General features: G+C 41.6%; 1 long non-coding RNA gene across 1 annotated transcript; it reads right to left on the reverse strand.

Moving 5' to 3' along the window:
- Positions 1-1,832: 1,832 nt before the first annotated feature.
- Positions 1,833-13,608, reverse strand: LOC310780119. The gene is made up of 4 exons (XR_014552905.1): positions 13,460-13,608; positions 2,618-2,764; positions 2,209-2,273; positions 1,833-2,105 (listed from the first exon to the last, which is right to left on the reverse strand). It is a non-coding gene; the product is annotated as an uncharacterized lncRNA (long non-coding RNA).
- Between the last annotated feature and the right edge of the window lie 998 nt (positions 13,609-14,606).

Consider the following 14,606-nt stretch of genomic DNA (forward strand, 5'->3'; position numbering starts at 1 on the left):
TGGTGTAGTTGTAAAGAGAGTGGAGGTTGAATCTTGTACGGTAGTTGCAGTTGGTGTAGCGATGGTTGTAGTTAGTGGTGTAGTTGTAAAGAGAGTGGAGGTTGAATCTTCTACGGTAGTTGCAGTTGGTGTAGTCATGGTTGTAGTAAGTGGTGTAGTTGTAAAGAGAGTGGAGGTTGAATCTTGTACAGTAGTTGCAGTTGGTGTAGTACTAGTCATGGTTGTAGTTAGTGGTGTAGTTGTAAAGAGAGTGGACGTTGAATCTTGTACGGTAGTTGCAGTTGGTGTAGTACTAGTCATGGTTGTAGTTAGTGGTGTAGTTGTAAAGAGAGTGGACGTTGAATCTTGTACGGTAGTTGCAGTTGGTGTAGTACTAGTCATGGTTGTAGTTAGTGGTGTAGTTGTAAAGAGAGTGGACGTTGAATCTTGTACGGTATTTGCAGTTGGTGTAGTCATGGTTGTAGTTAGTGGTGTAGTTGTAAAGAGAGTGGAGGTTGAATCTTGTACGGTAGTTGCAGTTGGTGTAGTCATGGTTGTAGTTAGTGGTGTAGTTGTAAAGAGAGTGGAGGTTGAATCTTCTACGGTAGTTGCAGTTGGTGTAGTTGTAAAGAGAGTGGAGGTTGAATCTTGTACGGTAGTTGCAGTTGGTGTAGTACTAGTCATGGTTGTAGTTAGTGGTGTAGTTGTAAAGTGAGTGGAGGTTGAATCTTGTACGGTATTTGCAGTTGGTGTAGTCATGGTTGTAGTTAATGGTGTAGTTGTAAAGAGAGTGGAGGTTGAATCTTGTACGGTATTTGCAGTTGGTGTAGTCATGGTTGTAGTTAATGGTGTAGTTGTAAAGAGAGTGGAGGTTGAATCTTGTACGGTAGTTGCAGTTGGTGTAGTCATGGTTGTAGTTAGTGGTGTAGTTGTAAAGAGAGTGGACGTTGAATCTTGTACGGTAGTTGCAGTTGGTGTAGTACTAGTCATGGTTGTAGTTAGTGGTGTAGTTGTAAAGAGAGTGGACGTTGAATCGTGTACGTTATTTGCAGTTGGTGTAGTCATGGTTGTAGTTAGTGGTGTAGTTGTAAAGAGAGTGGAGGTTGAATCTTGTATGGTATTTGCAGTTGGTGTAGTCATGGTTGTAGTTAGTGGTGTAGTTGTAAAGAGAGTGGAGGTTGAATCTTGTACGGTATTTGCAGTTGGTGTAGTCATGGTTGTAGTTAGTGGTGTAGTTGTAAAGAGAGTGGAGGTTGAATCTTGTACGGTAGTTGCAGTTGGTGTAGTACTAGTCATGGTTGTAGTTAGTGGTGTAGTTGTAAAGAGAGTGGAGGTTGAATCTTGTATGGTAGTTGCAGTTGGTGTAGTACTAGTCATGGTTGTAGTTAGTGGTGTAGTTGTAAAGAGAGTGGACGTTGAATCTTGTACGGTAGTTGCAGTTGGTGTAGTACTAGTTATGGTTGTAGTTAGTGGTGTAGTTGTAAAGAGAGTGGACGTTGAATCTTGTACGGTATTTGCAGTTGGTGTAGTCATGGTTGTAGTTAGTGGTGTAGTTGTAAAGAGAGTGGAGGTTGAATCTTGTACGGTTGTTGCAGTTGGTGTAGCCATGGTTGTAGTTAGTGGTGTAGTTGTAAAGAGAGTGGAGGTTGAATCTTCTACGGTAGTTGCAGTTGGTGTAGTCATGGTTGTAGTTAGTGGTGTAGTTGTAAAGAGAGTGGAGGTTGAATCTTGTACAGTAGTTGCAGTTGGTGTAGTACTAGTCATGGTTGTAGTTAGTGGTGTAGTTGTAAAGAGAGTGGACGTTGAATCTTGTACGGTAGTTGCAGTTGGTGTAGTACTAGTCATGGTTGTAGTTAGTGGTGTAGTTGTAAAGAGAGTGGACGTTGAATCTTGTACGGTAGTTGCAGTTGGTGTAGTCATGGTTGTAGTTAGTGGTGTAGTTGTAAAGAGAGTGGAGGTTGAATCTTGTACGGTAGTTGGTGTAGTCATGGTTGTTGTGGTTACTTGTGTAGTTTTAGAGGGAATGGTGGCTGTACTTTGTGTGGTAGTGACTGTAGATGGTGTGTTGGTTGTAGTTGTACTGAGCAGTGTTGTAGTTGTAAGAGGGACAGCTGAAGTTGGTGGTTCTGTAAAGATAAGTTATAAACACATTTCACATTAACTCTATCACACCAGGAAATCAGCAAAGGAAATTGAATTATGGAGAAATGTAGGACTGACTCTACTCACCATTTCCTACGCTGACAATCACGCATCGTAGCACCGAGTGATACTTTATGGGGTTAGGCTGAAGGCTGAGAAATAAATCAATTTGTTACAAAATGTGATGTACATCTTTGGAAAAATCTGATGATTACATTTTCATTAATTTACACAAATGCACCCCTTAATTCATGCAAATCCTTTTAAACTTAATCGGGGAGTTAGGAGGAGATCCCATTGAAACTTATTCAATCATCCCCTTAGTCATACACAACACAAGTGCAAATAGTTACAGTGTAAACTCTGTAATTGTCATTGTGATAATACCCTCTTGAAAAACATGATGAGGGAGAAGTTAATGAAATACCTCTACAGTGTTATTGTGTACTTGGGATACATTTCGATAGGTTAATTAATGAAGTAAGAAGAGACAGACTTGTTCACTGCCTGGACCACAAAGCAGATGGGATGGTTTTCTCCATCTTCCTCCTCAGATGGTGTCCAAGTCAGGATGAACTGTCCTGCTGCTGATCCATTCTGTTTCTCTGCATTGTGTGGCCCACTGAACAACAGCTCTGAAACACTGTAACAAACACAAAGGAGGACATGTTGTGAGGCCCACTGAACAACAGCTCTGAAACACTGTAACAAACACAAAGGAGGACATGTTGTGTGGCCCACTGAACAACAGCTCTGAAACACTGTAACAAACACAAAGGAGGACATGTTGTGTGACCCACTGAACAACAGCTCTGAAACACTGTAACAAACACAAAGGAGGACATGTTGTGTGACCCACTGAACAACAGCTCTGAAACACTGTAACAAACACAAAGGAGGACATGTTGTGTGGCCCACTGAACAACAGCTCTGAAACACTGTAACAAACACAAAGGAGGACATGTTGTGAGGCCCACTGAACAACAGCTCTGAAACACTGTAACAAACACAAAGGAGGACATGTTGTGTGGCCCACTGAACAACAGCTCTGAAACACTGTAACAAACACAAAGGAGGACATGTTGTGTGGCCCACTGAACAACAGCTCTGAAACACTGTAACAAACACAAAGGAGGACATGTTGTGTGGCCCACTGAACAACAGCTCTATAACACTGTAACAAACACAAAGGAGGACATGTTGTGTGGCCCACTGAACAACAGCTCTGAAACACTGTAACAAACACAAAGGAGGACATGTTGTGTGGCCCACTGATCAATAGCTCTGAAACACTGTAACAAACACAAAGGAGGACATGTTGTGTGGCCCACTGAACAACAGCTCTGAAACACTGTAACAAACACAAAGGAGGACATGTTGTGTGACCCACTGAACAACAGCTCTGAAACACTGTAACAAACACAAAGGAGGACATGTTGTGTGACCCACTGAACAACAGCTCTGAAACACTGTAACAAACACAAAGGAGGACATGTTGTGTGACCCACTGAACAACAGCTCTGAAACACTGTAACAAACACAAAGGAGGACATGTTGTGTGGCCCACTGAACAACAGCTCTGAAACACTGTAACAAACACAAAGGAGGACATGTTGTGTGGCCCACTGAATAACAGCTCTGAAACACTGTAACAAACACAAAGGAGGACATGTTGTGTGGCCCACTGAATAACAGCTCTGACACACTGTAACAAACACAAAGGAGGACATGTTGTGAGGCCCACTGAACAACAGCTCTGAAACACTGTAACAAACACAAAGGAGGACATGTTGTGAGGCCCACTGAACAACAGCTCTGAAACACTGTAACAAACACAAAGGAGGACATGTTGTGTGGCCCACTGAACAACAGCTCTGAAACACTGTAACAAACACAAAGGAGGACATGTTGTGTGGCCCACTGATCAATAGCTCTGAAACACTGTAACAAACACAAAGGAGGACATGTTGTGTGGCCCACTGAATAACAGCTCTGAAACACTGTAACAAACACAAAGGAGGACATGTTGTGTGGCCCACTGAACAACAGCTCTGAAACACTGTAACAAACACAAAGGAGGACATGTTGTGTGGCCCACTGAATAACAGCTCTGAAACACTGTAACAAACACAAAGGAGGACATGTTGTGTGGCCCACTGAATAACAGCTCTGACACACTGTAACAAACACAAAGGAGGACATGTTGTGAGGCCCACTGAACAACAGCTCTGAAACACTGTAACAAACACAAAGGAGGACATGTTGTGAGGCCCACTGAACAACAGCTCTGAAACACTGTAACAAACACAAAGGAGGACATGTTGTGTGGCCCACTGAACAACAGCTCTGAAACACTGTAACAAACACAAAGGAGGACATGTTGTGTGACCCACTGAACAACAGCTCTGAAACACTGTAACAAACACAAAGGAGGACATGTTGTGTGGCCCACTGAACAACAGCTCTGAAACACTGTAACAAACACAAAGGAGGACATGTTGTGTGGCCCACTGAACAACAGCTCTGAAACACTGTAACAAACACAGAGGAGGACATGTTGTGTGGCCCACTGAACAACAGCTCTGAAACACTGTAACAAACACAAAGGAGGACATGTTGTGTGACCCACTGAACAACAGCTCTGAAACACTGTAACAAACACAAAGGAGGACATGTTGTGTGGCCCACTGAACAACAGCTCTGAAACACTGTAACAAACACATAGTAGAGTGTAACTGTCTCACAGACAGAGAGAGAGGTTTCATTGAGATGTTTTATTTCATATTTAGATTATCCCTGCCCCGAAAGGCCCGTGGCGCTCAAAGACTACAGACCTGTTGCCTTGACCTCTGTGGTCATGAAGGTCCTCCCTAACATCCATCCATCTGACCCCCTGCAGTTCACCTACTGAGCCAACAGGTCTGTAGAAGATGCTATAAACATGGCCCTCCATACCATACATCAGGAACTTACACCAAAGGTTTTCTGCACGCCACCACGCAAATAGCCTAATGTTTGGATGAACATTTAGTGTACTGTATGTAAGGTTTGATGTAGAGAGTAACGGGTCATGTGACCATGGTATTATGGGTCAGAACCACTGAAATATATCATTGGAGGGAGTGTCCCTATCTCCTCCCCATATGTTTTATTGAAGCCAAAATCCGGCCAGATCAGTGAACCAGATTCTGCGGAGTAGCTCCATTGATTTAGAACCTCTGTGGGCTCCCCGCCCCTCTGAACTTTCGTATGTAGAGCTGCTGTTTCTAGAATGCACACAGTGCGTTGTGTATTTATATACAGTCCAAATATGGCACTTTAAGTTGTAATATTTTTTGTCTCGCCAAAACTAATTAGGAAGATTCCCACTATGAGATCAGTTTATCAAAATGACGCCTGTACGAAAATCTGATTTTGGTTGTCGGAGATTTAGACCTGCTGTGCTGCTGTGCTGCTGTGCTGCTGTGCTGCTGTGCTGCGCTCTCAGCGCTCTGAGCCCGGACCAAAAGTGGAGGCATGTATGCTCCTCTCGGCCTCACTGGGGGAATTATCCGAAGCAGCCTATTGTTTCCGTGGCATTTTGATTAACTTTATGATTTAATTCCTTTTGGAGCAAATGTTGGTTTTACAAATATAACCTTGACGCTTTACGCTACGTTGTTTACTGATAGGCTATAGTGAAGGGCAGCAACGTTGTAACGTTCCATTTAATATAGCTCAGTGGTAACGTTATCCTAGCTGCCTAGTCTCGTCTCTGTTAACTATATCCTTACAACAGCTAAGAAAGGAGCTTGTGAAGAACGAACATCCCCACAGTCAAAGCATTTCTCTGAGATATCCATATAAAAACGTTTGTTGCTTTAATACCAAAAATAAAACCTGTTTATGTGACGCTAACGGCTAACCAGTTAGCGATTAGCTCATGGCTGGTGCTTGCATATTAGGCCCCATCTTACACCGGGACGGGAGTTAACGTTATAAAACACATTTCCTGGCAGTTGGACAACCTGGTAAGTTCTGAAAATATGTGTATAGTATTGTGTTATTCCAGCTATCGTTATCGGTTGTTAAGTTATAGTATTAAGCCGATAAATAATGAAAACAGCCGACTAGCGAAAGCGGCTAACGATATTGCTAACGTAGCTGGAGTAACTACTAACACATATTTTCTGAACTTACTTAAGTCCCCAACCAATGTTAATTCCTCGCACACCTTTCTCAAAACAATGTTCTTTTTATTGCGGTCCATTAATATGTCTGGTAGCCAGCACAGCCAACCCATGAGCCACCCCGACCTCCAGGCCTGCACTACCCAGGCTAAGAGCCCATCTCCCGGCCCCACACACCCAGCAGAGCCACCCCGACCTCCAGGCAGCGTTAGATAACGATGAAGCCGTGTGTCTTGTCTATGACGATAGATCTATAATGTGAAGTGCCTGTCCAGCCAATGACGGCTTGAGACTGGCTGCCACAGCTGTCAATCATCCATTTTTATCCCTTTTTATATGTCAAATAACTACTTAAAAACAAACTGATCAGAAAAATGACCACTTGCACAGGCATTAGCATGATAATGACTATCTAAAATGATACAAACCACCTTTGGAAAAAAATTATCTGACGTATACTGTGATTATTTCGGTTGTGATTTTCCCATCCACTAACATGGGGAGGCGGGCCTTGTGACCTAATACTGGATTCAACCGCCAGACCGGCGATCTAACATGCAGCGGCTTCACTGAACAGGACCAATGCTCAGTCCATCTTATAATATGTCCATGGTCAGAACCAACATGGCTGCTGCAGCAGAGGAAAGATGTATATTACATTATGTTTGTTTTATACTTGTATGTAATGTCTGTTGATCTGCCTTTACATCAGGGTTTTAGTTATAATCTGAGCTTTGTGGGGGTCTCTAAAATATATGTCAGAAGCATGCGGCGGGGTACAAGTGTTTGTTAAGTGGTTGGTTATATGTGAGAGAGAGAACCGTTTCTACAGGCAACACTCTGATGAACACTTAAACTACCACACACCAAAACAACCAGACATAAGAACAGTTCCCACAGGCATCACTCTGATGAACACTTAAACTACCGTACACCAAAACAACCAGACATAAGAACAGTTTCTACAGGCATCACTCTGATGAACACTTAAACTACCGCACACCAAAACAACCAGACATAAGAACCGTTTCTACAGGCATCACTCTGATGAACACTTAAACTACCACACACCAAAACAACCAGACATAAGAACAGTTTCTACAGGCATCACTCTGATGAACACTTAAACTACCACACACCAAAACAACCAGACATAAGAACAGTTTCTACAGGCATCACTCTGATGAACACTTAAACTACCACACACCAAAACAACCAGACATAAGAACAGTTTCTACAGACATCACTCTGATGAACACTTAAACTACCATACACCAAAATAACCAGACATAAGAACAGTTTCTACAGGCATCACTCTGATGAACACTTAAACTACCACACACCAAAACAACCAGACATAAGAACCGTTTCTACAGGCAACACTCTGATGAACACTTAAACTACCGCACACCAAAACAACCAGACATAAGAACAGTTTCTACAGGCATCACTCTGATGAACACTTAAACTACCACACACCAAAACAACCAGACATAAGAACAGTTTCTACAGGCATCACTCTGATGAACACTTACACTACCACACACCAAAACAACCAGACATAAGAACCGTTTCTACAGGCATCACTCTGATGAACACTTAAACTACCACACACCAAAACAACCAGACATAAGAACAGTTTCTACAGACATCACTCTGATGAACACTTAAACTACCATACACCAAAATAACCAGACATAAGAACAGTTTCTACAGGCATCACTCTGATGAACACTTAAACTACCACACACCAAAACAACCAGACATATAGTAGGGTCATCTGTGGCACTTCCGTGACCGTGGAGAGCGAAGGTCCGTTTCTCAATGGATTTGTCATCTAGGAGGGTTAATAAACAAATTTAGCCGGGGTGTATTTTTAAAAAAGGCGGGGAAAATATTTGAGAGACCAAAATCCAAAATGGCTGCCGTGGAAATTAACTTTTTAATGGTTTGACCTACAATGATGCACAATACATGGTTTCAGAGCTTATTTTGGTCAAGGAATACATATTTGGTGTTTATATAATGATTTGACCTATTTTTGACCTTCAAATCCAAGATGGCTGCCAATTTTGAGCTCTAAAAGGCAGTTTTTTCAAAATCGTCATAGAGCCTTCATATTAGGCTTGAATGACAGGTCTTCTCATGATGAGTTGAATAATATACAGTATAAGTACACAGAAGTCATCTCTGAGGTCATTAAAGTCAATGTTTGTGTGTAAACAACAGTTGCTGATTTGCGGTTTCCCATTAAATAGGGTAGGCTACTGAGAAAATGGTGTCCAGTTCATCCCATCACATTTTCATAATGAACCAAAAACAATTTTGCACTATCGCCTAACATAAAATAGTATTCTGTATGCAAAGCTAGCAAGGTTAGTTGCTTGAGCTGAATTTAAAGGTCAACTCAAAACAAACAATGAAATTAACTTTGAAATTAAAACTGAATCCTAGGCTACTAAATTTCATCAGCACACAGTAAAGGAAACTTGTCTTTGAACTCAGCTGACTGTCTAGTCCTAATCCCTGTTGTGCAATGTCCCTTTTCAGTGAAGTCTTTGTTTTTGTTAAGAGTATGGACTTTTAATCTTGACCTTGTTGGTAGGCAACGACCCTTTTTCAGTCAAGCATTTTCAGATGAGCTCAGTCAGTCTGTGAAGCAGTCAGTGTCAGCACTTGCGCGAGCTCACTTTTTCTCTAACTAACGTTAACATTACACACTTTAAGACACTTTGTTTGAGGATATCAACGTTATTCACTAGTCTAAAGATAGTTCTACCATAAGAACATGTAAAACAAAAGCAAAACATTTTTTTATTTGCAGAAGTCATCATTGATATTTGGTGTTAGCTAACGTTAGCTAACGTTATTATTTTTTAGCTAAAGTTATTGTTATCTGTCTCCACACTTCTGTCAACTGACATATGCATTTGCTTTTGAAAATAAACAGCGTATAACAGCAATATAATATAACAGTAATATAATAGCGAGTTGCTTTCCCTTCCAATGAAAGACAAAGCACACAATGTCCTATGAATGTGTCCTAAAATGTGGCAAGCCTTGCAAGCGCACCGATACAATAAATCAAGGCAAATGGGACAGCTTACAATTAAAAGCCCAAGACTGGTCAGGACTTGATAAATTTGATGATGTTTACACCACCACCTCCTGGGAAGATGGGCCAAACAATCGGTACATGCATTCGTCATGTTATATTTCTATTTAATCTTCAGTTATGCTTAAGCAAGCCAGGCGACGCAAAGACAACAAAAGTAAAAATGCTCAGTCAAGATCTGAAATGCCTGCTCAGAGTGCTTTATGTGATGAAGAGGCAGAGGGACCATCACCAAAGCGCCTTCGTTCGTCAGTGGGTGGGCCTCTCCATGACAAAACAAAATGTGTGTGGTGTATGCAAGGTACGGACATGAGGCACCCGAACAGGAAGCAAGGCAAGCTGTTGAGAATCAACACACCATCAGCATGGCGCTCCTTCAAGCGCCACACAATCCTTATAGAAGATGAGGAGCTCAGGGATCGTCTCACACGACTAATTGAGTCAACGACAGCACTGTCAGATCCTTACGCAAATGATATAATGTAGCACTATGCCTGTTGGATGAAGCATATCCACCACACAGTCTTCAAGACAGATGCTGCTATGCATCTCCAGAGTGTGTCTCTCTCAGAGGCAAATAATTTGTTCTTTAGACACGTTTTTGCTGAGCGCGAGATCCGTTCACTGCAGTCTTTTTTAGCAGACTACAGACGCATCGTCAGTGACTATGTCTATCCAGTGGGTGATGTCAAATCATCTTATGTCAAAAGTCTGCTCATTAATGAGTATCAAGATAAAATTGGCTTCAAAGAGAGGAGTGAACTTAACAAGAGCGAGTGGGTCTATGATGTTGAGGGTGGTGGTGACTACATAGAGACTGCAGTGTCATCTCTTGGCATCAGCGATGAGCAGCTCCTCCAGAACGTGGCACCACGGCTATCAAAGAAAATCAAAGATACTCCTACTGTTCCCTGGCCACCTCGCATTGATCATCTTGAGGAAGGCGAACAGATGTGTCAGTTGCTGTTGAAGCTTTTGACTTGGCTAAAACAGCCAGAGAGAAAAACTGCTGACCTCAGCCCAGCCACACTCAGTCTGGCATCGATGATACAGTACCACATCACTGGACATCGCACTACCACTGCTATCGGGGTTCCTCTGCCTTTCCGACATGCTGCCACTCCGAACGTTAACTTCCATTATTCGGACTGGCGGTCGTTCACCTTAGAAGCCGCAATGCCGACCTTAGGTTTAGGCGTGGGGGTGGGAGAGGTTAGGTTTTGGGTTAGGGTCTGGGGGAGGTTAGGTTTAGGCATGGGGGGAGGTTAGGTTTGGCGTGGGGGCTGGGAGAGGTTAGTGAAAAACGGGGAATATAGACCCCCTTTCTGAGTGCCGATATTTCGGAGTGGCAGAACGTCGGAGTGGCAGCACGTCGGAGTGGCAGCATGTAACCACTGCTATCAACCTGGGCGTAAATGTCCATGGCATGACAAGGAGTAAAGATCTGGTAGACACTCTGCACAAGAGTGGTGTCTGCATCAGCTATGCAGATACACTGCTCCTCTATGCCCACTGGGCTCTGGTGGATGTGGAGGCATCAGCAACCTGCCCACAGGAGATCGCAGACAGCAAGCCAGCTATCGTGATCATCGACAATGACGACTTCAAGATTGACACTATGACAGGTGACTCTACAGGAGCCCATCGAACAAATGTCATGTACGTGCAGCCAGACAGCTATGAATATGAATATGAATATGAATGAAGCTATTATATTGCTGTTATACACTATTTATTTTCAAAAGCAAATGCATATGTCAGTTGACAGAAGTGTGGAGACAGATAACATTAACTTTAGCTAAAAATAATAACGTTACCTAACGTTAGCTAACACCAAATATCAATGATGACTTCTGCAAATAAATTTTTTTTTTGCTTTTGTTTTATATGTTCTTGATGGTAGAACTATCTTTAGTAGTGAATAACGTTGATATCCTCAAACAAATTGTCTTAAAGTGTGTAACGTTAACATTAGTTAGAGAAAAAGCGAGCTCGCGGACACTGACTGCTTCACAGACTCACTGAGCTAATCTGAAAATGCTTTACTGAAAAAGGGCCATTGCCTACCAACAAGGTCAAGATTAAAAGTCCATACTCTTAACAAAAACTAAAACTTCACTGAAAAGGGACATTGCGCAACAGGGATTAGGGCTAGACAGTCAGCTGAGTTCAAAGACAAGTTCAAAGACAAACATTGACTTTATTGACCTCAGAGATGACTTATGTGTACGTATACTGTATATTATTCAACTCATCATGAGAAGACCTGTCATTCAAGCCTAATATGAAGGCTCTATGACGATTTTGAAAAAACTGCCTTTTAGAGCTCAAAATTGGCAGCCATCTTGGATTTGAAGGTCAAAAATAGGTCAAATCATTATATAAACACCAAATATGTATTCCTTGACCAAAATAAGCTCTGAAACCATGTATTGTGCATCATTGTAGGTCAAATCATTAAAAAGTTAATTTCCACGGCAGACATTTGGATTTTGGTCTCTCAAATATTTTCCCCGCCTTTTTTAAAAATACACCCCGGCTAAATTTGTTTATTAACCCTCCTAGATGACAAATCCATTGAGAAACGGACCTTCGCTCTCCACGGTCACGGAAGTGCCACAGATGACCCTACTAATAAGAACAGTTTCTACAGGCATCACTCTGATGAACACTTAAACCAGCCACTTGATCACTTCATTCAAACACTTCACTGTACACTTGAATCACTTCATCACTTTACACTTTAACTGTTGCACCTACCTCATGCACATAATCCCATCCGACATGCACGCACGCACACACACACACACACGTGCACCCACGCACATACACACACTCTCATGCACGCGCGCAGGCACGCACGCACGCACACATGCATGCAAGCACGCACGCACACGCACACACAAACACACACACACACACACACACACACACACACACACACACACACACACTAGTCTAATGTGAAATGTGTTAACTGTGCAATAACTGTGTAATAACTGTACCAAAGCTGTGTCTCAAGAACTCAATAACTGTGTAATAACTGTCCCAAAGCTGTGTCTCAATAACTCAATTACTGTCTCATACTTGTTTAAATAGATCGATAAACAATTGTGCAATATCTGACTTATAGCCTTGTTTACAATCGACACACAAACATTAAAATGAAAAAAAAAATGGATCATCAACTCTCCATGCCAGTTGAAACAGCGGTGAGGTTTGTCCATATAACACACAGGCAGGTTGCCAGCACAACTCAACAGAGAACAGGTCCCCATTGACAGTTGTACTGAAGTCAATGCCAAAAAAGACAAAGTTTCATGTCACCTGCTACCGCTAACCGGAATGCAGGTAGTCCACCTGCTACCACCTACCGGAATGCAGGTACTGAATCAATATGATTTATTTTGGCATGAAAATATTTTAAACCTAATACAATTGATTATCAGCATGATTGGACAATTATTTATTAATTTGTTTGTTTGCTTGTTTGTTTATTTATTCATTCATTTTCATTCATTCATTTATTCATTCATTCATTCATTCATTCATTTATTAATTTATCAATTTATTAATTTATGTATTTATTTATTCATTTGTTCATGTATTCATGTATCCACGTATGCATGTATCCATGTATTAATTTATTAATTTATTAATTTACTCATTTACTCATTTACTCATTTACTCATTTACTCATTTATTCATTTATTCATTTATTCATTTATTCATTTATTCATTGGTTTATTGAGTCATTGATTTATTGCGTTGGATGCATACTTGTTAGTACATGTGGTCTGCACTGCTTTGTTATGCTTTGCAGCACCTGTATCTAAACCTGTATTGTGTGATTGTCTTGACATTTATCAGTACAAATATTTGTACTGATAAATGTATTTGTACTGAATCAGGTGAGATTATTTGTGCACCTGTTGAAATACTTTCTTCAAATTGATAATTATCCCTTCTCTACCCAGCATGTGAGAGAGGTACACAGGATATCTATGGTATTTTAATATCCAAATGTGTTTTTCTTTGCTTGCTTTTTCCTCACATGGAGTTATTTGCCTCTGTGTTGATGGTGATTGACAGGGTCTGACGGACAGGAGTGTACAGCTGAGCTCTGTTGGCTGGGGTTGGAGGCAGGAACCTTGGCAGATAGAGTCCCTCTGTACAGGATGGCACTGCAGCGTCCACTGGAACAATAAAGACAAATACACTTTTAGTGTAATTTCACTGTCTACAGAATCCTGCAACAAGAAGCTTCTGGACCAAATCAGATTCTGACACAGTGCCTACCTAATGGGGTTAAAAAAATAAAAATGAAAAATCTTTGATTTTGTACTCAAAATGTCTATGAACGGTTCGATTTTTTATTGCAGTCTGTGAATCACATGTTTCACAATGCTGCTTCCTCTGATTCAGCCCAGTACCTCATGCGTGCATCAGAGCTGCAGCTTTTATGAATAACATTGTTGCTGTTCGGGCGACAAACATGACAAGCTCCATTCACACCAGCTAATATTATGAAGCGTACCACTGTTGCTACAAACTGAAACAACTTCTAAGTTATCTGGGTTAACTAGTTAGTCTAGCTGACCTTCCAAGTTCAAACTAGCCATACTAGCTGATAGCTAGCTAGCCTGCTGACCTTCCAACATCATGAATGCCACGATTGAATGTATGAAAAAAGGAAGTTACTGTCAATTAGCTAACTTGGCTCTGAAAAACTGTAATTGTTTGGCTCCAAGCATTGGGTTCAACTCAATCATGAGTTAAATCATTATTTCTGTCTCCAAAGCAGCTCTGCTTCAGTCTGAGAAAAGGTAACAAGAGAGCTCCTACCCTTTAAAACAAACTGGACAGGTAGGTGGCCGAGATCGGTGGTTCGCATCCCCTGCTCAGAACCATCAGATTGGGTGAAATTAATATCCTGGGTGGGAAAGTCATGCATGTACAGGTGAACTACGTACGAGCCTTCATCACTGCTGCTGGTGCTGTTAAATGACAAAGAGCAAGAATCCTGCAAAAGAAAAGAAAGGAGACAAGTCATAACTCAATAGTGCTACATTGGTTTGATGTAAATGAAGAGTTAATGTATGGTCCTTACACACCGCGGGGCATTTTTTTTCTCTTTCATCTTTTCATTCGTGGGATTAATTCATATGTCAATAGTGGCCTATTTTTCAAACATATCGTCA

The sequence above is a fragment of the Poromitra crassiceps genome (genome assembly GCF_964638095.1).
Source record: "Poromitra crassiceps genome assembly, chromosome: 7".
NCBI classification, from domain to species: Eukaryota; Metazoa; Chordata; class Actinopteri; order Beryciformes; family Melamphaidae; genus Poromitra; species Poromitra crassiceps.